The 27,275-nt window shown below is 39.9% G+C and overlaps 1 protein-coding gene across 1 annotated transcript in view; it reads right to left on the bottom strand.

Annotated features, from left to right (window-relative positions):
* The window catches only part of LOC117424126 (ras-related protein Rab-40B-like), a 57,913-nt gene that overhangs the window by 17,285 nt on the left and 13,353 nt on the right, over window positions 1-27,275 (bottom strand). The window lies entirely within an intron of this gene.

Genomic DNA, 27,275 nt, shown 5'->3' with positions numbered 1-27,275 from the left:
GTCACACTAAACAATCAGTTCCATGATAAATCAACGCAGTAATGTTTGAGTTAGGATTTCATACTGTACTGCAGAATATACTGCAAATTTATTTGATATGAATATAAGAAATAAGATATTACTGTAGCAGACATATTTTTTAACGGGTCGCATGCAGTATTCATTTTTAATAAAATTGGATGCAATTAGAATTGAAATTACCAGCACTGATCATAAAGTCTTCCTGTCTATTTTAAAAATCATTGATTGTCTTTTTAATAGGCTGTTTCACCAATGTTAGCTGAAGTATCCTACATTACTATAAAGCTGCTTTACCATCTTGTGATGGTGCTTCACAGATGTTGCTGTGCAGGTATTCTTAGAGCTCATTCCCCCCATGCTTTGGAAGGAAGATGAGCAGAAAGGCTCTGATCAGGTGCTAGGAGAGAGTGTCAGGACTAGTGGTCTACAGTTAGATTCATTGGAGCGCTATATAACACCTACTGTACAGTGCATTGACAAAACTGAACAGAAAGACAAGAAAATTAGTCCCCGTTTAGAAAGTCATAAAATCAAGAGACCTAATTTACATAAAAACACAGTGCTCGGTCTTGGAGAAAAGAGAAAGCTGAACACAGAAATGAGCATAGCAATTTAGCACAGCTTGTGAAACAGTAGGATTTCTTGTTCAAGGCAAAGATTAGAAACCCTCTTTTCTATTAGAGAAAGAAATAAACATTTTTCAAATGCAGACATTGACTACTGTATATGCAACTGACATTCAAATCGTACAATCGACTTGAAATGGAGTGGATACTGTATGCCGATTTTTTAATACAGTGTTTTAGATTAATGATACAGTCTGTGCTACAGGTCACATGAGGGATCTATCCAACTGATCCAAACAGCAGCGGATCTAAATACCACCACAAGGTCATTCACATGTGTGTAACCATATGTAACAGATTTGTAGGAGAAACGTACTTAGAACTGCCACAGTTTAGGTTAATGGAATAGACCCCATGGTTCGATTTCAGTTAGACCACTGCAATAAATATTATCTACAACACATGAAGTGATTAGGTACCCAGAAGCAACAGCATTTAATCTATTGTGTATTTTTAAAAGTAGACAGGCAGCGAACCAAGCGATCATCAGCACTTAGAATAGGGGAACCAGTGTTAATGTTGTTCATGGAAATAATGTCATGCTAGCAGAGATTAATATTACTCTTCAGTCTACTAGATAAAATGCATGGCAAGGTGTTTGTCTACTCAACCTGACTGAAGTCTTTCTTTGTTGTCACACTGCCTCACAATGTGCTGCTTGAAACCGGTTGTTGGTCATACTAAACATGTGCTACTCAAATTTCACATGGGTCAGTTTCTCAGATCACAAATGCATGACCCCAGTGGACGCACACCTGTGATTTTGGAGACCTCTGGTCCACTTTATAATTTTTACTTTCTGGATTCAGGTCAGAGTTGGGGCTTGCAGCTGTGTGTCAGGCCTGCCTTGCCCTAATTCTAAAGGCGTCCTTCTGCCTGGTTAACAATGAAGTTCAGTCAGACTCGAGATATAGTCAGGTTATTGCTTGTGCTGTGGAAAATGTGTTGAATTTGAGGTACTCAAGGAGAACTTGGGTTGAACTCTGACTTCACCATCTATAGCAACTGCACTGAACTAAACTGACAGGTGGTGGGTTTGCTCTATTTAAGGATGTCCCAGTCTTTCAGCTTAAAATGAGAACACCAAACAAGCTGTCCTCTCCTCACTACAGGAAAGTAAGCATACACCCACTTAAAATCAAAACTAGAAAATACAGCTGCAAAAATATAGAGAAGTACAGAGTTTTTGCCTCTGTGGCACTCCATAGTTTTCAATATGTGAAAGCTGTTTGAGTGTATTGTTGTAAGAGGTAAGACAATTTCCCTCCACTGCCTCATTTAGTTGAGTGATGTTTCAGTACATGATATTACAGGCTTCATTTCCCAACACCTTAGACCATAGATGGGCAAGCATGGTCCTGGAGAGCCATTTCAATCCAGGTTTACTAGGTATAATTAAGTAATTAAGCCATTTAGGATCCCTAAGGATGTTTAATTGATCTAAATAAACCATTTAAAAACATGGCCTGCCTTGGTGAGCAGGTTGGTGGACCAACAGTACAGTAATGTCCCCAGAAAGAAGCTTCATTGGTGATGAAAGTAACCCTACTTTCAGTATTGGCAATCTCATACTGAAGTGAAATCATATTATCCAAGCAAAGTGGCTGAAACACCTCTAAAACGAGCCCTGCCGGGGTTGTGTGAGCCAGCACAAGTGAGAGTGGGATTTCCGGGAGGTTCTTTTACGAGATGATATCATTGTGGTGTTTTGCGCCTCGTTCCGTTTTGCACGCTACACTCCTCAACAAACACACACACACACACACACACACACACACACACACACACACACAGTCACACACACACACACACACACACACACACACACACACACAGTCACACACACACACACACACACACAGTCACACACACACACACACACACACACACACACACACACACACAGTCACACACACACACACACACACACACACACACACACACACACACACAGTCACACACACACACACACACACACACACACACACACACACACAGTCACACACACACACACACACACACACACACACACACAGTCACACACACACAGTCACACACACACAGTCACACACACACACACACACACAGTCACACACACACACACACACACACACACACACACACCAGTGTCCGAACTCTTAAAGCATGGAGGCAGAAATCCAATACTGTAGAAAGTTTCCAACTATGACTGCTGATTTACGGTATGACTGAATGCCCAAAGGCCCTTCTTTTGATAATGTTTCCAAATGTAATTGTTTTGTTTTTTTTGTTTTGTTTTTTTTTCCTGGAACCGCATTAGAATGTACCAAGCTGAAAAAAAAAGGTTTTTATCACACTTAACCCCACTGATATAACTACCATCTGTCTGCTGTGAGGGATATTCCTACAGCAATGAAAAAAAACACATTTAATCCTTTTGTTCAAATTACACCTTGAGCAAAAACAGAAAGGATTACAAAAAACTAATAAGGCAACTGGTGAGAGATTTTTTAAATAGTATTACTTTTGGATGTTGTCACAAAGCTACATTTAGTTAGGAAAAAGGTCAGATCAAAGAGGTGCAGGTTTGTTAAGTGATTCAGGTGGAACAGGGCTTTCATTTGCTTACATGTGCTGGACACCCAGTTTTATTGGTGGGACTCAGCAGGACCCCACTATTGTGCACAGATACATATTGGCTTAGCCCTGCTAGACCAGGCCTTCTGGCAGACTTTTTTAAATGTAATGTACTGTCACAATGCCCAATGGTAGATGTACGTGTAAAGACAGACAGGCATCTACTTATAGAACCAGATTTATAATACAGGTGTCCTAACCAGGTTTTATCCCAATAAGGACAAGCGGTTCTACAGATATACAAAACTCTAAAGTGGCACAACAACGCCATAGCACAGTGTGGAAGTTCATATGATAAATGGAAAAGCCGTGTGCAGTCAACTGTAAAAGGTACTGCCTCACAGGAATCAACAGCTGGAACCGATGAACAGTGACAAGACTGATGAAGACAAGATGAAATTGAAACCTCAGCACTGATAACAGGGAGGCAAACTCTCCGGGGTAAAGGACATACTGATTTTTTGGGGGTCTGGTGGAAATATCCACCAAAATACTTTGTCTGCCTGGAGGGAAAACAAACAGTCTAGTGTAACTTCAATCTATCACCAAATCACAAGTAATCAACTACAACACATATACTTTATTCTCTAAAACATTAGAAAAGTATATATTAATCTGTATTATGCTGACAAATAAACACACACATATGTAACACAATTTTTGTTCCTGGGTAGTAAGTGTTATTTCCTAATTGCTTATGCCTCAAAAGTATAGAAAATGGCTATTATTCCCCACAAACTTTGCTTTTGTGATCAGGACAGTGATATTTTGAAATTGACCTATTTCCAATGAGAAAACGGGCGAATTTGTGTCTTTTCGTTCACATAAAGTCAGAAAAAAACAACATATGAATCCAAATTAACATGTATTTATACTAAAGTAATACAAAAATGACTACAAAAGATTTAGAAGTGAGTAGTTTTTCGAGATTTACGATTATACTGTAAATCACTTTCACGAATCAGCCCCCAAATGTAGTCTCCCATCATGTTCTCGTTATACTGTCCTTGGTAGCGGCGTTCAAAGTCCAGTATATCCTGGTGGAAGCGCTCGCCTTGCTCCTCCGAGTACGCGCCCATGTTCTCCTTGAATTTATCAAGATGAGCATCAAGGATATGGACTTTGAGGGACATCCTACAGACCACTGTGCCGTAGTTCTTCACCAGAGTCTCAACCAGCTCCACATAGTTTTCGGCCTTGTGATTGCCCAGGAAGCCCCGAACCACTGCGACAAAGCTGTTCCAAGCCGCTTTCTCCTTACTAGTGAGCTTCTTGGGGAATTCATTGCACTCCAGGATCTTCTTTATCTGTGGTCCGACGAAGACACCGGCTTTGACCTTTGCCTCAGACAGCTTAGGGAAGAAGTCTTGAAGGTACTTGAAGGCTGCTGACTCCTTATCTAGAGCTCTGACAAATTGTTTCATAAGGCCCAATTTGATGAGCAGTGGTGGCATCAGCACCTTCCGGGGGTCCACCACTGGCTCCCACTTGACGTTGTTCCTCCCCACACAGAACTCGGTCCGCTGTGGCCAGTCCCGCCTGTGGTAGTGCGCCTTGGTGTCCCTGCTGTCCCAAAGGCAAAGATAGCAGGGAAACTTGGTAAAACCGCCTTGGAGACCCATCAGGAATGCCACCATTTTGAAGTCTCCTATGACCTCCCAGCCGTACTCATCATACTTCAAGGCGTCCAGCAAGGTCTTGATGCTGTTGTAATCCTCTTTGAGGTGCACCGAGTGAGCCAGGGGAAGAGACGGGTACTTGTTACCATTATGGAGCAGCACAGCTTTGAGGCTCCTGGATGAGCTGTCAATGAAGAGGCGCCACTCATTCTGGTTACAGGCGATTCCGATTGTCTCGAACAGACTGGTCACATTGTGGCAGAAGCAGAGCCCATCTTGACGGGTGAAGAAGCTGGAAAAAGGTTGGTGACGCTTCCTCTGATCTGCGACTTGCACACTTTCATCCAACAAGTTCCACTGCTTGAGCCTAGACGTCAAAAGCTCGGCATTGGACTTGGTGAGACCAAGATCTCTAATCAAGTCGTTGAGGTCTTTTTGGTTGGGGTAGTATGGGTTTCTCTCCTCAGCTCCACCTCTGAAATTGTCATCTGGATCTACAATGTCTTCCTCGCTCTCTGACTTGCTGCTCTCTTCTAAAGACGGCTGCTCTCTCTCCGGAGGAGTGGGTACGGGGAGCTCATGGTAGTGTGGCACCGGGGCAATGGATGAAGGAAGGTCCGGATACGTGATAGCAGGTGCATTCTTGCCAGTCCGACGTTTGGAAGGGTCCATCATGCAGAAGTAGCAGTTGCTTGAGTGGTCAGTGGGTTCCCGCCAAATTCTTGAGATAGCGAACTTCATGGCTCTCTTTTCCCCTCTGTACCATCCTACATCCTACCATCCGACGTGGGATAAATCTCTAACACGTACAGCCCTGGGTAAAAACTCGAAGGAGTTGTGTCTGTGTGTGTGTGTTAGCAAAATACCCAAGTTCATTAATCTTTAATAAAATACCAAGGAGGCGGCTCCCGAGTGGCGCATCCAGTAAAGGCGCTCTGCACGGAGTGCAGGATGTGCCCTATAGCCTGGAGATCGCAGGTTCGAATCCAGGCTATGTCACAGCTGACCGTGACCGGGAGTTCCTAGGGGGCGGCGCACAATTGGCTGAGCGCTGCCCGGGTAGGGAGGGCTTAGGTCGGCAGGGGAATCCACGGCTCACCGCGCATCAGCGACACCTGTTTCCGATAGGGCGCCTATGGCTCTGCAGCGGAGCCGCCAGATCTGTGTTGTCCTCCGGCACTATAGGTCTGGTGGCATTGCTGTGGATCTGCAGTGCAAAAAATGACGGCTTGGCAGGAGCACGTTTCGGAGGACCCGTATTCCAGCCTCCGTTTCCCGATTCGGCGGGGGGGTTGCGAGCGGTGAGCCGGGGATACAGATGATAATTGGGCATGCTAAATTGGGGTGAAAATCGGGGTAAAATAATTGGCGACGACTAAATTTATAAAAAAAAAAAGAAAAAAAAAAAAAGAAAAAAAAGAAAATACCAAGGAATTATTTTAGACATTATCTCTTGCCATAATAATCTGACATCAACCTTCCCCGACATTATTGTGCTTGATATTCCAGGTTTGGAGGGATGCAAGATGAATTCATTTTACTATAGGATAGTGAGTCTTTGTTTCTGTGCTCATTAAAACACAAAAGAACTGGGGCAAAGGAAAGTGGGCATTTGCTTAACTACAACATCAGAATCGGTCATTAGGCAAGGAGCATTGTGAATCCTGCTGAATCAGAAAGTGATGCGAATGTGAGCCAGACCTGGCTGCTGCTTTATTACTCACACTCCTGTCCATCAGGAAGTGACCCGAGATGGCAGAACAGCCACCATCTGCCAGGATGTGCTGCAGTTTCCTGGGTAACTGTACATTACAGCTACTTTCACACGCTGAGTGTTTAAAAGGGTCATCCCCAGTAAAGCGTGATGAAATAAGCTGATGTACCATGTTCACACGAGGGACTTCGCAAATGATGGCTCTTGCCTCACTCATTAAAACGGTTTAATTTGCTTTCCCGTCTGTCTCTTTACAGCAAGTTGTCCCCAGACTCCAACAGTCGAAGAACAGTATGTCGCTTCAGAAGGGGTGCAAAGGTGGGTCTAGACTTGTCAAACGGCTTAAGAGTGAAAGCATGGGTAAAATGCAATGTAGTGTGATTCCACCATCAGGTTCCAACACAGTGATCTTGACAAACAAAACATAGCATCTTATTTGATTTATTTTCCTTTTGGAGATGCGAGGAGATATGGGCTAGAATGGGATCCTGTCAACATCAATAAGTAAACAGAAAGCAGAAACTGTACAAAAAAGAAAACAAGTAATTATAATTTGATTTGCGTATTTATTGTAGAAACTGTATAAAAAACTGCCTTTTTAACATTGAACCCATATGTGGATAAGCTTCAGATTCACATGCAAAGCCCATTTAATTAATATGGTTTAGAGACAAGGTTCACTGCACATACAACGGATGTTCAATTCCTAATGATCTTATTTTTTGGTTAAGGGATTTGCATGTTTGAATAAAGCAGTATAATATTAGTATAACACCTTTGTGATTACTGTATGCTATCACTACACACAGTTTAAGTCCCCGGAAACAGAACACAGTGTACATGCAAACTGGACACTTGCATAAGCCTGGTACAGTAGTTAATTGCATAAAGGAGTTATTGATCCACTTACAAATATTACTACATGCAATAAAGAAAGTGAAATGACGGCTGCTAAAAATCAGGTTTATAAATTTAAGGGCAGCGACATTAAGATGTTTAGACCCCATAAAACAGACCCCATTGTGTAGAAGGGAAAATTAGTTAGAATGACAATAGTCCAGAAATGTTTATGTTATAAATGATATGCCCACATGCATAGACACAAGACCTACAGTTTGACCAGCTGCTTCCAACATCCAGATCATCTTTTAAACTGAGGAAATAACAAAATAAAGGATACATCATAACTAAAAGATACTAAGAATACTGATGCAGTACCTACAGTTGCTGCAACAATTATCTTTCTTTCTGACAAGTTCACTATTTTCCAAAACTGTTCACCTATGCTAGCCTGTAGCAAATGTACGTCTTAAAAGGAAGGCTTCTTAACGAGTCAATGCCGTGAGGTACAGAACTGTATGTTCCTGACAGTGTGCTATTCGGATTCCGCATCTGACAAACCATTCCCTGCTTATGTAAGAGTCCTGCACTCTGCTGAATACATCCCCCAGCTCAAAACTGTAAGTAAGCGGCTGCGAAACACAGGTGCTTTTGATGCTCATTTATAATATATTAAAACAAGAACAGATCCACCTGATCGGAGAAAGTCTGGAGCAATAGAGAAAAATAAATTGATTGTGTACAACTAATCAATAGGCACGCATGGGTGGAATATATTCAGTGGCTGATGCGTGTTGATGCTGTAAAAGACTGGTACTATGTCATTTCATTAGCGATGACAGCAAACAAAAACACACCTGATTGCAGTGGTTTTAATTACCATGAGATTTACTCCCTTCAGTGCCTGAAGTGATTTTATTAATTTAAGTTTATTTTTTAAATGATCATAAGCAGTTCCCTATCATTTGTCATACAGTAGTTAGCAGTTTTTTATTGTATTTTTATAATATACAGGGAAAGGAGAGTTCCTAAGACCTAGATCCAATTTAGGAGGCTGTGTGGTCCAGTGGTTAAAGAAACAGGCTTGTAACCAGAAGGTCCCCGGTTCAAATCCCACCTCAGCCACTGACTCATTGTGTGACCCTGAGCAAGTCACTTAACCTCCTTGTGCTCCGTCTTTCGGGTGAGACGTAATTGTAAGTGACTCTGCAGCTGATGCATAGTTCACACACCCTAGTCTCTGTAATTCACCTTGGATAATGGCGTCTGCTAAATAAACAAATAATAATAATAACCCGCGTTTGAAATTAAATTAATGAAGCTGCCTGTCACAGCAATAGAAATAACTTTATTTCGCAACTTTTCATTTTAAGTAAAATACACAGTGGACAGGATGTATATCTGACTAACAGGATACAGCCATCATCAGAGTTTAAGTTTCTTAGTTTTTCTTAGCTCGGGTGCCAAACCACTCTACAGTAAAAAAAAAAGTGCTGCATCTGTTTTAAACTATCCTTGAGAAATGCAAATGTTCTGTTTCTTTGGTTACTGTGCTGACAACCTGTAAAGCTATCTCTTCCTGCCAATAAACACAGAATCTAAAAATCAATACTGCCAATGAACTAAGAGCGCTTTTTACACCCCATTATCACGGTACTGCTGTGAGGCCCCCCTTTATCAATCCCAATAGGTGTCCAATGGAAATGGCTTTAAACTACTGAACCCTGTAGAACCCTGAAATCTGGTTTTGTAATTATTTTATCAGTACTGCATCTGTAACACAGATTGGGAATAAGACTCCATTTAGACAATTTGAATTTCATAAATGAAATTATTTGGTTGGACCAAGATTCCTTAGCAACATTTTCAATCACAAAGTATGATTCAACAGAGCAGAAGTACTGGCAGTAACATTTGGCAGTAACAATAAATGTACGGAGTAGATGATGTTGTAGGCTGCTGCACAAGGCACTGCACTCCCATGGGGAAGGAAAGGGAAATCATCTGAGGTTGATGTGCCACACCACACCAAAGTGACCCGTGAGGTCAAGCGTCAGGCGAGGCCAGGCACATACCTGACAAGCTCCACTCAAGGCTCAGTAACTTAGCAACATCCGCTGGTGAAATGACTGTAGCATCACAGAGAGGTGACACTGCTAATTTAAGTTGGAATAATAATATTACTGGGGCCTTTCCACTTTCAAACTGATCTTTCTCCATACTGCAAGTGCCTTAAAATGACATACTGTAGCTAGAAGTTGCTTATTACCAACCGCATGTGTACCGATTCCTGATCATAGTTTTCAAGGACATTCCGCAGTAACAGCAATACCGCCTTGTCTAGTTTTGACTGGCCAGTGAAACCTTATTCTGTCTCTGCTTACAACACCCAGCAATGCTTACCAATCTCCCCTTTTGTTACGCCCCAGGACGCCCTGTCACGCTTTCTTGACTTTTTTCATATTCCCTAAAATGGAGAACTAGCAGCCTAGAATGATTTTACAGGAGGGTATAATAAAAGGTTCATTCTAGTAAGCTTAAATTAACATCACAAAAAATGTAACTTCAGCTTCTACCCACACTTACTGGGAGTTGGTTTATTTTAGCCACATCCTAATGTATAGATCCTACTCCAAAAAAGAGGGTGTAGCACCACTGACAGATAGGGCTATTGTCCTGGAATGTGCCTACTGCTGCCTTGAGCTATATTCTCCTACTACTAGGACCTGTTTAGTAATGCCATCTATAGAGCAGAGACAGCCCGTCTACATCATGTGCATATGACTTTAAGGCTTAGAGATACTTATAACAAGTTTTATTTTTAGTAGGATTCTAAATATTAATATGATCTGGCATGCAAGATTGCGTGTCAGAAATTACCAAAAAAATATGTCTTTATCTAGAAGATCTGAGAAGCAGCCAAAGTGCATTTTTATTTAATTCCAGGGAGACTGTGCTTCCTTGTAGTGTCTGTTTTTTACTGCTGGGTTGGATGAGGCACAATCTTCAGGCATTTTTACTATGAATTGAACCTTGAAAAGTCCGCTGTGTAATTTGTAACAAGAAATGTGTAATTTGGTCCATTTGAAGTAATACTGAAAACATTTTTAAAATGAAAAATATTGTATTTAGTGAACTGTGACAGGCTGGCTCGCAGTGGTGAGGTGTGGTGACGTCACGGACCAGGAAGTAACTGAAACCAAAACAATGGATGGGCGGGTGAAGCTGAATGCTACTGCACTCAGCGTGTTTAATAAACAAAACAAAAATAAATGGTTTAACCCTTTGCAGTCCATTTATTAACTGCGCGTCAGGCACGCCAGGTCTAATTAATTTTCACACACGCAGTTAATTTTATACGCGCTGTTTAAAAGTATTTTTTTTCACAGTCAAACGGGTTTAAATGGCTCTGCATATCAACAAAGCACACACTAGGCATCTCCAGCCCCGCCCCACCCTTTCGTTTGCTATAGCGTTCACCTATGTAAGAAATAATAATAATAATAATAATAATAATAGTCGTACATACCGATCGATCATCTCCGGATCACTCGTTTTATCACCAAACTCCTCAATAATGCGATCCAAGTCATTATTTTATTACTATAACATCTGAAAAAAGCTCTGCAAATGTCCATGATAGTCTCTGTGCGCTGACGCACTCAGCCAGCTTGTTTACTATGAACGCCCCGTTATCTGATACCTGATACCATGTATGACTATTCATGAGATACGCCTTTTTTTTTTTCGACTTGTCTCGGCTCCTGTCGCTCCCACTTGGCAACTGAATGGTTTTCTCTGCTTTTTCCGGAGAAAAAACGACTAAACACCCGTTTATTGCGTTGCTATAATGATGTCGGACCCAGTCCGACAAAGGACCTGTGAGGAATAATTGCAATGTCGGACCCAGTCCGACAATGGACCGCAAAGGGTTAAACAAACAACAAAACAAAGGGCACGAGGGCCAAACGAATCAGACAGACAAACAAGTAAGTGTCGTGCTGGCTAATCCAGCACGTTTTAGCAATTGTTTCTAACTGTCGTTGTTTCTCCTCGCTCTCTCCGCTCCCCGTACTCTCCTCTGTACACTCCACCCCCAGCACGGACAGCGGCAGGTTCTTATACTCTGGCCGAGGGGTTAACTAGTTGTTAATTATCTTATTACCCCTCGGCCAGAGTCTGCACGCGTTTGGTAAGGATGCATGACTGTCAGCTAGTTACATAATCAGTAGCTGATCAGTCATGCATCCTCACGGGTTTTAAATTATAAATAATAAGAAATACGCGGCGCTGTTATCCACGCCGCAAACAATAATACAAATAATAATAATAGGAGCGGGACACTCTGCCACATGAACTTATGCATATGTCTCTTAGAAACTGCAGCCCGCTGGTTCCCAGCATCTCTATGGATTCAAAATGTACACTTCAGAGCACCTCCGTTAGGAGGGAAACCAAAACATTTAATCAAAGCCAAAGTCTGACATCAGCCACAACTCTAAACACCTTCATCCGTGACTTTCTACAAATGCTAAGTAATCATTTGCAGAAAAGATGTGGCTGTATTTCAGTAGCTTCTCCGTGACTCAGTTGTACATGCACAGCGCTAGAGCACATTGAGTTCCTGTGATGATGTAATGAATGGGCGGTTATAAAATGCATGTTCTATTCTGTTCTTTAAATACATCAAATTAACAGGATGGTTTCTTCTGCCTGGCTTGTTTTTACCTTCTTTTAAAACCACCAGCTGGTACCGGTGACTTCCCCAGTGAGGTAACCGTGTAGTCCTCCTGACTTAACTTGCTGGTCTCTCACTTCTTCACTTTGTCCTCCTTATACATTATTTACAGCTAAGTACAAAGTCTTGTTTCTGTTTTTCCACCACACTTCAGGCTATTTGTCAAGATCAATGGGGTATTACTGAAATTCAGCTTTAGGTACAGTTAAGCAACAATACATCTAAATATAAGCATGACTTGATTTATTTTTCTATTTGTAGCACAGATTTACAAGAAGATGCACTAAATGCTCAGTGTGCAAAAGGTTGGGTGGCAATGGCTATACTACTGAATATGTACAACATGCCTGTGTACAGTTTATGAATGGAAATATAGTCACAACATGGGAAGTGATGTTTTAAATTCAGTTTCCTCCATTCCGACTTATTCATGTGCTTAGAATTGTTGTTGGAATTTCAAATAACCCAAGTAAGGGAGCAAAGCTACATTAAAAACACCAACAACCAATACTAATGGTATTCTTAATGAAGAAATCTCATCCTTATTACCAGTTGCCATTGCCGTAGTATTAGGGGGTTGGAACGATATTACTTGTCTTTATAGGTTGTGTCATAAAGGGCAGACATTGGGTAAAGCAAATTAAAAGTTGTAGTAAGAACATGCCCCGACTGGCATAAGAATAGACAAAGCAAGCAAAGCAACAGCTATCTACAAAATGAGCTGCATCTTAAGCATGCATTGAGTCCACCAACCAAGAAGTCTGGCTTAAATGAGGATGCAAACTTGGTATCAATGTATAGACATATTACAGTGTGGATCTGAGACATCGCTTAACTTAATGCACAGAATAATTCCCTGTGAAAGCATTATCTCAGAATCCCTTGAAACCTGGTATGTCAGGCATTTTGTTTAATCACAGATCACACGCATATGCCCTTGGCTCTGTTAACTAGAAGCAGTTGTTTCTTTTTTCAAAATGTTTATCTAATATTGTGCCCGTACCTGGTCCATGCCAAAGCTTTGATGCATTTGATAATGCATACCTTGGTTGCAAAAACACAGTTTCTAACACCACGAAACACATTCCTTTGTTACAATAGCTATGTGGATAACATTACTTTATCTGTTACCTGTTAAAGGATACATTAGCACACCCACTATTGCACTGTAATGTACCTCTGCTGCTTACTGCTGGCACAACGCAAGAACCCACAGAGAGTCAGAGGAGTTTTGTACATGACAAGGGACATGCAAAGTTTGTATAACTATAAACTGGACAAAGTGTTCTAATACTGGTGGAAAATGTTGGAGGGTGAGGGCAATTTGGTTAAAGAACAATACATAAAAGTACATTTTACAATTACAGTATGATTTGTAAGACCCACTGCCTCTAGCCCCAAGATTGTGATATCTGTCAACTTTCTTCTGCTTAATATTTCAAATAATAACCATAATCTCCAGCTATTGCTATAGCTTCTGGTGGATGTATGCGGTGGTGGGGGCTGACGTGTTACAAATTTATTATGCCTAATTATCAAAGAATAAAATATCCCCCAAATCAGGCATTAGACAGGAAATGCTCTTCTGCTTATGTGCTGCAGCAGCTGTTTGAATTGATGTAAACAAACAGCTGCTTTCAATAGAAGTGAAACAACAAATAAAGAGCCTGCATGACCTGATCTAAACCTGGGGGGAAACAGCCTGCCTGTTTCTGAGAACGGAGTAGCTTACAGTACATAAAACACAGAACAAAAAGGGACAAAAGGAATTTCTACTTGATGCACACAGATGATTTTCTACATAGACCAAATGTTAAGTTACCTATTCCATCTTAGAAAATTATTAAAACCCATCTTTCATGGGAGACTGACAAGCAAATGGCCATAAGGTTCCCAAGATAGAGTCAGGCTCAACTGATTAGGTGATACAGCAGTTCTGGTACAGTAAGTCACTGTAAACTATCTTCACAATATCTGGAAAAACTTCATGCAACCACTTAAAATGTAATCAAATTTGGGCAAACAAGACCAGATCCTATCATGTACTGCAGTAATTTAGACACCAAAGGCTTACCATAATTAGATTAGTGACAATAGATGTACAGAAGGCACTGTGTATCCATATCCATCCTCTCCCCCAGCTGCAATATGAGTTTAGTGTTCATAAAGACTTAATCCTATCAAGACTTCAGGACAGACACTCCTTCAGTCTTGTTGATCTCATAGAGGGCAGTCAGGATTGGTTTTATTCACAAGCACAACAAAAAAGTTTCGCTTTACAGGTGAAGGAGGAGTGAGATAGTCAGCACCAAATCCCCCTGAGATGTATCTGTTTGTAAAGAATAGAAGACCCTGTCACAGTGTGGACAGACCGATCTCTGTTACCTTGGAAATCAAAAGGAGAGTTTTTCTCCCTTGATACTCTACAGCAAGGTTTCTTTCACATTTTAAAATTACAGCAACTCTGAAACAGTACTGCAGTTCTCCACACTAAGCTAGGGATTTTTATAGATGTACGGAGTAAACCCAGGCTGTCCCCAGGCATGTTTTCAACCTGTGATCTTCCAATGCAGCTGGTCAAGTCTACCACCTCCCTACTATCACTGGCAACAGCTATATCTAGACAACCCAATTCTAATGAAAGCTATGCATCGGAAACAAATAAAGTCGGAATTGTAATATGGAAAACATCTATTTAATTTCAACTCATCAAGATATACTGATAAAACCCCTTATTTCAAGGAGGATATAAATCAGCAATACAGGATGATACAGGATGGTCTAACTATATAAGATGGTTTATTATGCTATACCACAGAGATTTTTAAACAAATTCAGAGCATTACCAGGCTCTTTTTAAACATCAAAACTCCAGGATTCTGCTTAACCTTTGCTGTCAGTTTTATGTTATCTGCAATGGCAAGTGTTAAATTGTCTAAAATTGTATGAACTTGATTGGTAGGGGAGAATTAGAGTCGCAGCAGAGGTTGAAATGCAGGCTTAAAGTTTAACAAGAGGTCTACACAAAGACCCAATTTCCCTTTGTTTAAAAATCTCCACAGGTTATATATATTTTTTTAAAGCAAAGTAGCAAAACAAGCCTGCATCATCTTTTATTTATAAGCAAGCTAGTGCAAATAATATAAGCGGATTGCAAAGCCACACTACAAACAGTAAGATAATCAGCTACAGGGACCACGTGGCTCGATTCAGTACGCTGTACAAATGCAACTCAAAGCAGACAATAGGAAAAGTCCCCCGCAGGCATCAAGTAATGGCTTGCAAATCTCTGTTAAAAGTGTTTAAAACATGAGTGCTGCTCACACAGTCTGACATTGACGGTTGTATACTGATTGGATACAGTACTTAAATGAGGCTTTGGGTCTTTCAGATACAATAAATTAGCATTGCCTTGTTTCACCTGGGACCATTTCTTTGAAAATGAAACGCAGAAATAACAGCGGAACATTTAAACTTCATTCTATTTAGGCTTGGCAGCCGTAGGACCCTCTTTGGCAACATTTGATTTTTTTTTTTTTTTTAAACCATGCAAAAGTCTTCCAAATTTCATTACAAGTAAGCACTATTGCAAGCAAGAGACTATAGGAAACCACTGGTTTCCACCTCTCTGCTTAAACCACACAGCCTCAATTCCCCCCACCCCTAAGCAATTTGAAGCTATGCTATTCATTGAGAAGGGTAGGGCTGTAGTTATCCATGAAACCCCATAATAAAAACTGTATTGAAAAGCTGCCAATGACAGCCTTGACAATGTGGTCTGTTATGTAATCAGCACTAAAGGAAGTGCAGGCATGTGTCCTCTCCATGAATTGCTGAAGTGCAACACCAATAAACTCCATATTGTACTTTTAACCATAAAAAGAAACATGCACACAACTATCCAATACAAATAAACTATGATCTTAAAACTGCACACACGTAACTGTAACAGCCTTTGACCCATGACATGTAATTAGAAAAAAAACAAATCTCCTTACAGTACACTGTCTGGTAGTCTGCCAATAGAAAAAAGGGAGGAGCTGTTGACATTGTGTTGGATTTACAAAGAGACAATATTGGTGTGAAGCACAGGAACAGAAATGGGAAGAAGTGGAAGACATACAGGGATGTGACAGTTTATATGCAGGCTGGTCAATATTAGCTCGGCTGGATTTATATTGGGAGATAATGAGATCAAATTGTAACAAAGGTTTCTGCTAATGCCTTCGTCAGTGTAATTTAACTTTGGAAGAGGTATTTGGCTCCTCATCTTAGAAGTCAACTGGTAATTGGCTCATTGTTTATGGGTAGAAGTACCTTGCTGAAGGTTATGTAAGGCAAGATGTGAAAAGGGAAGATCAGAGATGGGGGTATAAAGTGACAACTTTTAAATGCCCTGCATATCATTAAATTAAGTCAACATGCTTTTTATACAGTTCTGAATACAACATGAATTACTGCTAAACTGCACAACGAAAAGGGCAGAGTTGTTAAAGCAGAACAAACAAACAACAGGTTTCTAACAAGAATTTAAGTCTAAGACCCTGCTGTAACTATCATAGTCTATAGTATACTATATAGAATACCATTATCCAAGTATAGTGCTTGCCAGTGCCACATATATAACACACAGGGATTCTCCTATAAAGGTGTATGTTATATATAGGCCTTATAAAGTACTACTATAGTCCCTACAATGGTCTTGAAGAGAGCTGAACAACAAATCATTCATCCCCATGGGGGTAGGTCCTGGCAAACCCAATGTAAAGGCAACAGTTTGGTACAGTAGGTCACTATGATGGAGTCATCCAGCATACAATTCAATGGCAGGGTGCCACTGCCTGTTAATGTATCATTTTAAAATGTTGCCTCATTCCATTGTGGTTATATTCTTATATATTAAGAAAAAACATCTTCTGAAGTAACAATAATAAGGTCACCATGACTAGAAGTATTTTTACTGCTTTGTTTTTACATTCCCCTCTTGTGTTAAATTAGTTCGAAAGTTCAGTGAAAGTTTTACCCTTTATGTTTCAGTCCATTGCCCAAAAACATAAAATCCACCGAGACTGCAGTCTTGACGCGTTGCAGTAGAAACACATGGACAATAATAGTCTATGTAATTAATGAGCGCCGTGATGATAAGAGCCTTCAATTATTAGTGAGACGAGGGATATCTTCTATGTATATAAGCATAAATAAATTATCACCATATCCTCAGAAACTCTCTAACCAGGTTTTCCTTCTGGTTCCTACACCATCCTATTTTTCAGATCAAACTTTTTTGCAGAAGTAAATAAACAGTAAAGAACAGAGTAATGTTCATTTCATTGAATTACATTTTAACCTGGACTAAGCAGCCTTTTGGCAATCTGCTTCCCGTAACAGACAGTCCTCCAACCATTCCTATCAGATCTTAGTATCGCTACTTAAATGCCATCTGCTTGAAACCAGCGCGAAAGCATAATCTGCTTATCCTCTTTTAAACTATGAACAACATACATTTTTATTAGAAATGAGCTTTTCTTGAAATGTATGTTTTTGGGTGTTTGAGGGGTCAAGACTTTAGGGTGAGAACCCCTTTGCAATATTTTTTTTCTTCACCCTGTAACTAGAAGGTGGAAAGACACATATTTTAAATGTCATCAAAAAAAACATACTATAGTAGGCCTAGGTTTAAATCCATAAATCTTTAGCATGTGCTGCTATATTACTTTCATGAAATTTAATTTAACCTACAGCACAGCTACAGTTTCCTAGCATAGCTAAATTCAAGACAACTTTAACTTTGCTGCTTTCAATCTCAGCTCTCACCAGCTTGAGGGAGAGCAGGAGTATGCAGCAGCATTACATTTTCAATCGACATTTGGTTAACATTTAGCAAGAAACCAGCTATTGCATATTTATTAAATATTAATTTAACATTAATTTAATATGCAATTGCATATCTACTTAATATTAATTTATGCCACACAATATAAATCTATACCAACAGTTCATCTGCAAGTGAGCCAAAAAATTCTTATGTCAGATTGACCTACTCTTATAAAATGGTTTTGATTCACCTACATAATCAGCTGCAGGAAACTGGGTTGTTTATTTTCAAATGTACAGCAAAAATATATTTAAAAGATATGCTAGTATGAGATGCAGGGATCAAAAATGAGGATTAAAAACAAAAAGATCTACTACATGTGATGCAGCAGGCGAATTCACCAGCTCCTCATACCTTTCATCCTTGGAGACCTGGGTTTAAATCTGTAGATCACAAGTGAGCTTAGTGGTCCCAGTTTAGCCTTCAGTTGGGCACAATTAATAGTCTCCTAATGAGAAGTTCAGATCCTTTGCCCTTGACCTTTCATGAGCAATACATTTCCACACATCCATATTTAAATTAAATACTGTAGATAAAACAAACTAAACATTGTGTCAAGTGGTTTTGTTATGAAAACGGCTTTAACCCTTTAGTTAGAGAAAAAAAAAAAAAAGTTTAGTTAGAACTCCGAGGGGAGTTAGGTTTTTGTTTGTTTATTTTGTTTTTGTGTTTAATAAACGTGCGCAGTTCTGTGTTTGGGCCAGTATTTTAAAGAGGGTTGGCCACATATGGTGTCAGAGTGGGAGAGCGCCCCTACTGACGCAGCACAGTTAAAAAAAAATGAACTGGAAAAAAATGCTAAAAGTACTGGTGTAGTCAACTGCTACACAAAAAGAGGACAACAAGCGATGGAGGCAAGAGTTGGGGTTGCCAGAACCGGAGGTTTCCGAACTGGACCTGCTACTGCAGAAAGTGGTGTGGCTGGCAGGTTGCTGCTGCCGGAGAAAGAAATGCTGCCGCCAGCTATAGAGCTGGGCCTAGAGACCATCTGGCACAAAGCTTCCCATGAAACCTCAGATGTCACTACGCTGTCAGCAGACGTCACTGGCGTTCCCCCTGCCTTTTACTTCTTTCCCCCTGGAGGATCAGATGTCGCTGCGCCGGCTCCTGGGCTCTCACCTCTGCTGGCTTTACCAACCTCCTGGTCACCGTCCTACGCTCCAGTCGGCCTTACCACCCTGTTTGGGTCCCCTGTCACTGGTTCACGTCCCTTCCTGGAGGCGCTGGAAGATGGATCGACCCGCCATCAAGCCCGCCCACAACCATGGGTGAAAGTGGACAATGTGGGACTTGCATGAATTTTAAAGGTGGGGGGGAAAGTTGCCTGCGCACAAGGGGGAGGATATGTGGCAGGGCAGATCCCTGCCTGAAAATGTGTGTGTTTTGGTGGTGGTTGGCAGGGATGGGGTTATTACAAAAGTTTTGTTGGAACTCCAAGGGGAGTTAGGTTTTTGTTTGTTTATTTTGTTTGTGTTTAATAAACACATGGAACCGCGCTAAAACGTATAGTTCTGCCAAGGAAATACTTTTTTTTTTGTTTTGTTTTTTTTAATGTGTTCACACTTTAATAACTCTATTTAAAAATTCTCAACAAATCAGGTGCTGAGTTAAATATGTAGTTTGCTTAAAAGTCTGAAAAATGAAAAGGTTTTTTTTTGCCTAAAAGACTAAACACTAAAAAATGTTTTGCCTAAAAGACTAAACACTAAAATATGCCCCACTATCCTCTACTGTACCTTTCCTGACTTATGATTTGAGATAATTTGTTCTGCCAGTAACATTTAAAGTCACACATGAGTTAACAAGTCTAATCTATGTGGCCTAGACCAACAGAGAGTGGTGGAAGTTTTGTTTCAGGCTCCGCTAAGGACTGTGCTAAAAATAGCCCTTATGGCTTAAAAACACATCTGAGCGTGCAAAAGAAATAGGTTAGGAAGCAACAAAGATAAATATAGGACTAGACGCAACTGGCTGTGTGCATCCGAGCAGTGTTAGGAGACTTACACACTGGGGGAAGAAAGGGACAGTCTGCTCCTTCTTCTTCCCTGTGTAAGCGGAAGCTATGTCTGTAAACAGGTCTTCAGCACGTAGAACAGGATCCTCATTCATTATTCAGCTTTGCTGTTTATAAACTGATCCCCTATTCGGAGGTTGGAAGGAAGCAGGAAATGTTTTTCTTCCGATCAACAGCTGCTTGTCCTTTCTATTGACTTTCCACCAATACTTTCCATGAATTAAAAACCTGCAAGTTAATGATGCTAAGAAGACAACCTCACATCTATTGAATTGATCCCGCATGTGAGGGAAGCATTTTCTAGTTACAGTACGGTTTGGGAGAAAATGATATGGGAAGCACAGGATCAACTGCAGATAGGGTATACATGAAAAAATCTTTGCTTTCTTAAATGTAAAGAAATCACTGCAGTCATTTTTTGCATTGTTGATTTAAATGCCACTGTTTACAATAAATATACCCAAAGAACAGTACTGCAAGTTTACCAGATACATTTAGTGCTATTTATAGTCCATGAGTCAAGCATTTTGTGTTTTGCTCATTGAAAAATAATCAGTATTCTGTAGACAAAAAGCAGGTATTCAAAGCAGCTCTCAGTAAGATTAAGACTCAGCTATTGACCCTAGCTAAAAAACAACAGGATCAATAAATGTTTCCCTTCAGTTTAGGTAGCTGTACTACTCCCATGCATCCATGCCCACGTGTAAGAAGCCTATTACAGTTTTGATGTTTATATGGGAAAGCAATCCAGCAGCAAATCTGTTAGGAGTTGGGATGAGCAACTTGAGAGGCAATTAAAGGCAATAAAAACTGGAATGACGAAGTGCTGAGAACAAAGGGATATGTTATTATTTCTGTAAGATAAATGACGATTTACCGGCAGTGGAACCCTTTGCAAGAATTTTACTGTATTGCAGGGAGTGTAATAGAAAGCATTCATAAAATATAATAGAAGCCAGTAACAGTCTATTACATATTCATAAATATTACACTTTATTTATTACCAGTCTTTAAATGTCTTACAGTTTTGTGACTAGGGTCCATTGTCACTAACATGGCCTCCCCTTTAAAGTGTTCTTTATTCTAAGGATTTGCAGCTCTTGGTTCTGTGTTATTACTTCACCTAAAGGGAATGTCAAAAAACATCAGCACACAGACAGCAGACAGTAGACAAATTGTTTCTGTAGACAACATCCCAGATATTTTTGCAACCACCATTGACATTTTGCTCAAAAAACAGTGGGTGGCATTCTCTCCAATAGAGATCCCACTAAAATTATCAATAAGGATTGAGAACTGTACAGACAAACAGATTATCTGGTCAAATTGTTTACAGAATGAATCCTTAGAGATACCCATAACTACTGTACTTGGCTGTGAAGACCCTATTCAAAAGCCCTAATTAACTAGATATGCAAGTTAAGTGATTCATCTTATTATTGCTTGCTCTTACAATACGTTATTATGGCCATGCTTTGTGGCTCAATTAGTGGATTAAGGATAGTTTAAATGATACAATTAATTTGTTTACAATCCCACCATGTTTATACACCTAGCCTGGAAAATCAAAACACAATGGGAATGCGTCCTGACATTCTAACATATGAAAGGTTTCTCTAGATTTTTATGTACCAAACACACCCAGTTTTAAATCGTGGGTAACCTGTTTGTGGTACAGTAAGTGAATCAAACAAGAATTCTTCTACTACCCTATGTTTTAAAAGCATTAATCTTTTCAATTATTTATTTTCCAGCTAGTCCCACATTGTAAGTTTTTACCTAGACTACTTTAAAAGCTTGTTAGTACAATACCCATTTCGAACTTGCTGTGTGCAATAGAGTGTGTGTGCAGTAAGAGTAGCCTTATACCTTGTTGAAAGCATTTTAAAAACGATCCTGTTTGTTTCCACTGGCAACAGAGCAATAGCAACACCATTTGAAACTGGACCTCTGGCAGTGCGAGTTTGGTATACGGACTGAGATAATTTGCTTCGGTCAAGTTTGCTTCGGAAAGTATGTTGTATAGCTTTAATTTTAAATTTAAACAGAATGTCTTAATATGACAAAACAAATGTGTCACAATAAATGTCAGTGATACAAGTTCCTTATGAGGGTGCAGATTCAAACGATTCATTGCTCATGGTAACAGTGGCAGTACGGCTATGGAGACCGAGTTGAAAACAACAAACCCATTACCGTATATTAGCTCCACCGCTGCTTCCCAGGAAAGCAGACCACAAGTCACATTGTACCTATTAGATGGATGTTACATTCTTTCTACATCCAAAAGGAACAGCAAAAGTGGACAACAAAACCCATGCAACTGCATGCTTGCCATTTCTGTGTCCTGGGTCTGTGCTTTTAAAGGGGCAACGAACCGCAAGTGGTGCAAGCTTGTTACTATATATATATATATATATATTGTAACATAGCGGGAGGGGGCGTTAAAATCCTCCCTGTGTAAGACATGCACAGGCACATTTTTGTTAGTTTGCTTTATTGTTTAATTTAATTGTTTAATTGTTTAATTATCCCCTGCACCTGGCCGCTAATTGTAAATTAGGACCAAGAAAGACAGTTAGGTTGCTTAGGGCTGCTGAGTAGAAGGAAGCAGAAGGCTGCTGTGTGGAGAGCCCGCTTGGTTGTGTGTACAAGTGTAGGAAGAAGAAAGGTAGTGTAAACCTGTGTGGTTTGTTTTGTTTTGAAGATTATGTTTTGTGTTACAGGTAAACAGCTTAGCTGTCCTGTTTTATAGTTTAGGTTCCTGTTATGTTTAGTTAGTGCTCAAAAAAGAGCTAGGTGTTTGTTTTGTTTTGTTTAGTTTGTTTGTGTATTAAAATTAGCTCGTCAGCGCTTTTGAAACCTCCATTTCTGGTGTCCTGGGTCAGTGTTTTTAAAGGGGCAACGAACCTGAGTGGTACAGTTATGTTACTATATATATATATATATATATATATAGCACTGATAAAATCTTTTACAGTATCTCGCAGATGATAATTAATTGAGCATGTTACTAAAGCCACGTATGGCAAGTCGAAAAAACTGCCAACAATAACATCACACAGACAGAGCTATTCTGTTCCTTTGTGATTTTATGGCCCTGGATGTGTGACATTATTCTCTCTTTGTGTGGAGTGGTACTTTGACTCACGGGGTGTCATATGTACATGGATGTCTGATTCTTGGGTTAGGAAATTAACACTGCAATCCAGATTTAAAATTCTGTTACACTGCCAACACAGTCCTGTTCAGTACAGAGGGCAAGCTCCGGGCTCCTGTCAGCAGCAGTTACAAGACAGAAGGCAGCGAGATGGAAGAAACACCATATGGGAAATTCAATAGAGGCACTTTGTTTACTACAGCTAAAGCAATATACTTTACATCTTTCCCTTAAGATTAGAATCTCCTACTGGATACCACTAATCCATTGTGATAGCAAGCATCTGTATCTTGACTGAAATTGGGTTTTATTGTATCATTTTTTAATTTATAAATAGAAAACCCTGATCAAGGCTTAAAATAAATCTTGCTAAGACAGATGCAGAGCATCACATTCTACAAACCCATGAGCAGCAGAATATTTCTGTTGAGCTGTTACTAGTCTGCCCACCTGCCTGTACTGCACTTAGTACCCTTTCTGCTCACAACTGGTGTCACCATGCAGGCTTGTTCCTTACTGGAGATTCTGAATCTAAAATTGTGTTTCCATTTGTTGCTAGTACTTTCTGAACTAGTTTCAGACAACATGATATGATCACGTAGAACACAAAGCAATGCCGGCCAGCACACCAAAATAATTTTAGTAGTGCTGACAGATCGCAGCCCAGCTGAGTTTTGACTTCGGAAATCTAAACATTATTACATGCTGAAGAAAAAAACACACAACCTCAAATGCAAAAACCATGCTTTCCTTCTTTACAGTTGAGGTTTATGGCAGTTCATTGGCATTTTCTTCTGACTACGTTCAAGAATTATAAGACACAGCTTGTCATAACAAAAGAGGTGAGCTTTTAATTCTCACACCCACGCGATCCTTTGATTGTAGCCACAGCATGTGCCAGGGGTTACTGTTCGTTTTCCAAGACCCTGCTGTTACAGTTTAAAAGGCTCACAACAACGATTCCAATCTATCAGGGTATAAGAGCCTAGTAGTTATTTATAGATGAAATATTCACTAATTAAAAGGGAGCTATGTAAAACAAATGTAAAGTGTGTGCAGTATATGTAAGGTACTGTACAGTATCACAACGTGTTAAGGTGGCACCATAATCTGCTTTGTGTTAATTGTGTACTAAGTAGGCTATGGTAAAAAAGAAAATGTGCTAAAATCATTTAGTTTCAGTTTAATTTTTTTATTATTATTTCCTAATTGTACAGTAATATGTACAGAAAATGCAGCAGCATGATTTATTCAGTGTTACCGTTAACTTACAGGCTAACGTAAAAAGTTAATTCGATTTTACTATTACTACTGCATACTGTAGGCCTACTGTACAGATTTATATATTTTACATAATGTAATATGTACAGTGAACACATTAATGTTATTTCAGTGCAATCATTTACACATTTAAAATAAAATGAGCATGATAAAAGTGTGATTTATTTATTTATTTATTATTTTTTAAATGGACACCTCGTTATTTCAGACAGCACGTCTCCAGAAATGTACAGTTTAGCTAGGGGCTACTATACTAAATTTCACAATCAATTATAATAAAGTTTTTGGCACTCATAAAAACCTTCCAGTGAGTTCTTTGCAAGGTACTGATTTGCATAATTTATTCGAAATTTTAAACCACCCATTTCTTTGTTGGTATTGAGTTCCCATAAACAAATCTGTAAAACTACAGTAAAAAACTAACAGAAGCAGTGAGTCATTTTACTGGCACCTCATTCATACAGCATGAATGCACACTCTGCTACCCAATGGAAATGGTAGCTTTAGCAACAAGGGATGCAAGCAGCATACAGTACATATCCCCCCACAAAGATCTAAATAACACTGCACAGCTGTCAATGTGTGATCAAGTAGGTCGCTGTGAATCTTTCTGTGAGTGAGCAAAACCAGCTTAATAGGGAGCTGGCCGTAATAGAGAGAGAGATCTTCATAGTGTCTCTGTACTGAGCGGGGAGCTGGTCTCTACAACAAATATACTTTACACAGAATAAAATCACCAAATACATATCAATGCAAAGCTTAATCAAAAATGAGGCAAGGTTTTGAATCATTAGCCCAAACAGTCTTGCATAAACTCTGATACACCTCCAGATATTGTGACAAAGAATGTCCGTACCAAGTTTCATCACAACTGGATGAGCTGTTCCGAAGACACAACTAACTAGAATGGTGTTTGCCTAATGCTAACAAGCCATTATGCTTTCTGATCTATTCCTAGGTAGTGGGTGGGTATTTGGTGTGTTTTGGGGGGATGCTTTGTGTTAAATATCTGTAACTGTGCTGCTTTATTGGTTTCCTCACAATTACGAAGCTATATAGACATTTTTGATAAATCCAACAAGGTGGTCAGAAGTTACATGTCTATAAATTTACTGAAAAGGTACCAGCAAAAAAAAGATTTATGTCTTTTTTATGTTATACATCTTATACATATGTTATGTATCTTTAGGGAATTTAACAGATTTTCTTCTTTTTTTTTAACGTAACTTAAAAGTGTGTGGTTTTTCTGGCAAGGGCTGAGCTTGATGATAAGCAGGGCAGTTGAAGTACTGTAGTGTGTCGAGGTTACAGGCTGACGCAGGATGTGAACAGCGTAGTCTGGGCCTGCCTGCCACGCATATTTCAGCTATAGGCCATCTGTCACTTGGCTTTATACTGAACTGCGACAGAGAAAGAATGAATCTTGGTTATAAATCTCCATCCCGACCTGTGAGGGCGCTGTGTAAAGGGAACAGTGTGCCCCGGACTGGACTGTCTGACAATTCATTCCAGGGAAAGGTGGAAGTCGGCCTTCTAGAAAGGGGGCGGAGCCACAGTACACCAAGTCATCGCCCCAAATGGGAAGCGATGTGGCAATCGCTGATTGGAGGAAAAGCAATTGCACTCGCTAACCAAGGGGGCGTGGCTGACAGTACCAAAGGGGACATGGCCACGCAAACTGCTCCTGTGTTATGGTTGCAACAAAACCGCTGAAGGAGTGTAATAAAAGAACTGTGACTGTTTGTTTGTTTGTTTTGTTGTTTCTAATTGTACTCGTTTGTTCTTGTTAGATGGCTAACATGTACCAGGAGCTGTCGCTTAAGGCCAGCACTGCACCACTGTGCACTAATATATTTCACCACTTGCACGTTAGCACTCACTCTGGACTTGTGATTGTGTGTGTGCCTGTGTGTGTTTATACTGTGTTTATTATTTCGGGACTGTAACCTGTGGTTTAAACTGTGCAATACGCATTGCTGTGTATTGCTTGGGATTATGATTACAATTAAAACAAATAAAGAATTGTTTGGACCGTGAACTTTGTTGTTTGCCATCTGTTTATGCATCACGTCACCTCTACACCTGCGCACTGCAAACCACTTTGCCACATGAACCCACTGCAAAAAAGGAACCAGCAAATCTCTTTAGTTTCAGACTCCTGCACTTATTATAAATAATGGGAAATGTCGATTCTGTACATTTCAGAAAATTAATGGATTGTTGAATACTTTAAAAAGATAAAACGTTATTCCGAGACGATTTTAAAGACCAGGTTTTAAGTGGTCCAATGAATTGTCCTGATCATTTTTTATAATAATCTTTTGTGTGTAAAAGAATATTTGATCTGCATCATACGTTACATGTTTGTGGTTAGCGGTACACATTTTGGTCTCAAGAGCAGAGGTCTTTCTTTGAATTTCCTTTTTAATAAAAACGTGGGCTAGATAAAACTAACTACTGTAAAACAGTATTGAACAATGTTTTGGCCTTTACACAATAATAAAAAAAAAACAGGCAGTTTTATTATCTAAAATAGTGTTTGAGGGCCAGACACGTAGCTCCAGGTGAGGTCAGCTTGCTCACCCCGGCTCTACAAAATTCAATTACTCTCCCACACCCTTTACTTTGAAAGACGAAAATATACTAAAGACAGAGCTGAGTTTCAAAGCCTTTCTAGAGGCCAAGTTAAATCGTCAAAATGATTGATGTTCTTAGAACCAACACAGTTTACAGAAGGTTGAATACATACTGAGCAGCAATATAGGGTATAC

The sequence above is a fragment of the Acipenser ruthenus genome, chromosome 19 (genome assembly GCF_902713425.1).
Source record: "Acipenser ruthenus chromosome 19, fAciRut3.2 maternal haplotype, whole genome shotgun sequence".
Taxonomy (NCBI): Eukaryota; Metazoa; Chordata; class Actinopteri; order Acipenseriformes; family Acipenseridae; genus Acipenser; species Acipenser ruthenus.
Note: the sequence above shows the minus strand (reverse complement) of the source record. Positions and strands in the feature narration are given on the sequence as shown.